This window comes from Nannobrachium achirus (assembly GCF_963921795.1).
Source record: "Nannobrachium achirus genome assembly, chromosome: 5".
NCBI lineage: Eukaryota > Metazoa > Chordata > Actinopteri > Myctophiformes > Myctophidae > Nannobrachium > Nannobrachium achirus.
Window position 1 is genome coordinate 41,660,040 of NC_137814.1, and position 3,118 is coordinate 41,663,157.

Below are 3,118 nucleotides of genomic sequence, written 5' to 3' on the forward strand. Positions count from 1 at the left end.
ACAGATTGGGAGGACCTCTTTGAAACATTTAAGTTTCAAGACAGCTCTTTTGCTTGCCTTGTCTACGGCTAAGCGTGTGAGCGACCTTCTTGCGCTCTCTGTGAGCCCTGATTGTATGAGGTTTCTCAATAATGACTCCAAGGTTCTTCTTAAACCTCAATTGAGTTTTATTCCTAAGAACCGAGTGGTCCCGAAGGAACCTGTTGTTTTGACGGCTTTCCATCCTCCTCCGTTTGCATCGGAGGAGGATAGGCGTCTTCATTGTCTTTGTCCAGTTAGGGCCTGAAGGCCTACTGTGACAAGACGGTGGTCAGCAGGTCTACTTCTCAGCTTTTCGTGGTCATGAATGCCCGTCAGCGAAAAGCGGTGTCCAAACCCACTCTGTCGAGATGGATTGTGGATGCTGTTAGGTTGGCTTACACCCGGGCTGGGTCTGAAGTGCCGGAGGCACTTAAGGCCCACAGTACTAGGGGTGTGTCTACCTCTAGGGTTTTGTCCAAAGGTGTCTCCATTGAGGAGATTTGTGCGGCGGCGAATTGGTCTTCGCCGTCCACCTTTGCGACCTACTGTCACCTGGACGTTGCGCCTTCTGCTATGGCGCATACGGTTCTAGGTGCTGCTGCCCCGCCTACTATGTAGTGGGGCGGCTCTCTCCCCTTCCTGGGACAGCTTGCTACTGTCTCTAGGATACCTGGGGGGGGACCCTGAGTCTTTTCCCTTATATTACTGTAGTATTATAAGGCGGACCTGTGTCTGCCCTTAGTGCATATGGCAGGCCTCGGTCTGTCAGGGTCTCTTTTCTGTCTAAACACGCCCAGGCCCTGTGGGCCTGGGTCGGATCAGTCCTGAAAGGGGTCACGTCGGTTGACGGGACCTCCTTCCGGGTGTGGTCGGTGTGAACGACAGTCTTGTCGGTTCATGGCTTCTCGGGGAGTGTATGAGTCCCAATGGGGGACCTTGTCTGGAGGTATGACAATAAACGTATAGGTTCCGAACGGAACCATGTTTATTTAATACCGGAGGACAAGGTCCCCCAGAATAAAGCCCCTCGGTTCGCTAGTTGCGGGCGCAGAGGTGCGGCTTTAGAGGAAGTTATGATAGCCCGCAGGGCTTATATACACTCGGGGGCGGTGCCCTCGTTTGTGATTGACAGCCCTTCCGACAAATGATATTTCTCGTACGGGAGCTTATGAGTTTTACTCTGTTGCAGCGCCAGATGGCGCTGTTATCCCAATGGGGGACCTTGTCCTCCGGTATTAAATAAACATGGTTCCGTTCGGAACCTATACGTTTTCGGTGATATCGGTGCGCGAGCACAAATGTTATCTGCATAGCAGTGTACAACCATAGAGTTATAACACACCGTTAAAACAAATAAAACATCTCCGCTGTTTCAACTCTGCCCCGTCTCTCTGCACTGTCTGCAGCGTGCAGTAGAGATGAGACATTCGCGAACGATTCCGCTCTCTTGAACGGCTCTTTTAAATGAACGATGGGATCCAGTCCGCAGTCGCGGGACACAGAGCACTGACAGAGTAATGAGTCAGTGTCGAGAACGAATTCATTTCAGAAACTGATCATAAAAAGGTGGAGGCACAGCTCCCAGCTAGAGCCCTCAGTGTGGACATGTCATGGACGCAAACACAGCGAAACACAATCATTCATCATGGATTACAACACTGGAACAATTCAGAAGCACTTTAATTAGAAAATGTAACTTGTAGCCTACACTTGTGTATGTTAATTTGACTTTAGAAGATTGTTTACTACTTCGTGGACGCGCGTTTGTGCTGTGGCAGGTTATTTAATATGGGATTTTGACAGCGTGCTTCCTCCTCTTAACGGAACACTGTCCCGGCCCTGAATGTTTTAACGAAGCGGCGGTTCTGAACCGTTCTGGCCGTTCCGTCTCACTTTCAACCCGACGCTGGTGCGAGACAATAAATAACTGTTCGCCAATTGCTACTTCTCATTGGAAGTACATGACAGCACACCACCAGTCCAGCAGTGCACCGCAGTACTGGCAGTAGTAGGCTAACTGGTGATATAAAAAAATATATATTTTCGCTTCGACTCAAACAATTGGCGTCGATTCCCGGGGCTTAAAACGACGCGTCGATTCGTCGATTTTTAGAAGACACCCCTATAGGCTATATGAGGGATTGGTGGTGCTTGCATGTAGAAATGTAGGAATAACACAAGAAATGTTGGAGAACCCAGCAAAATGCACGCCTGTTGCACGCACACAAACACACACACACACACACACACACACACACACACACACACACACACACACACACACACACACACACACACAGAGCTGGTATAGCCCCCCCCCCCCCCCCCCCCCCCCCCCCACACACACACACACGCAAGCACACACACGCAAGCACATTCCTCCCAGCAGACACAGCAGTCAACAAAGGTCTTGTAAATCCAAAACAGTTTTTTGAAAAACATATGCTATATATCAGTGGTTCCTGCACTGTGTCATGTCGAGGACCCCCAACAAGATACGTGTTTGGCCGCAGACCCCATCTCAATCTGATATGTATGTACATATGTACATACACAATGCCAGTGCAGTCAGATAATTAGGAAAACAGCCAGTTACAAAGTGCATGTAGGGCAGAACATTGTTACATACAATTCTGTTGACATACATGTCAAACACAGTAGACAAATCATGATTAAAGGAAACAACGCCTGGTCCAAGATTTTGGTTACAAATGTTGCCTCATGCTAGATGCAGAATAGATATGCCTCATGCTAGATGATATTCTTTGAGTGTTAGACTAGGATGTAAACAAAGTGTCGGCCCGACAATGGCCAAAATGATTATTTTATCATTATTTTACGCTTTTTGAATAGAAACACATGTATGAAGCTTATTTTTTTATAAAATATTTTCGAAAAATTATTTTTATTTTAGCATCCGTTTTTCAAGAAAAAGTTGACTATAGCTCCTTTAAATTTGGAGCAACAGTCAGACAGAAAACAACAAGAAAGGGAAGTGATGAGCAGAAGTGGGCAACACACACACACGCATGCACGCACGCACGCACGCACGCACGCACGCACACACACACACACACACACACACACACACACACAC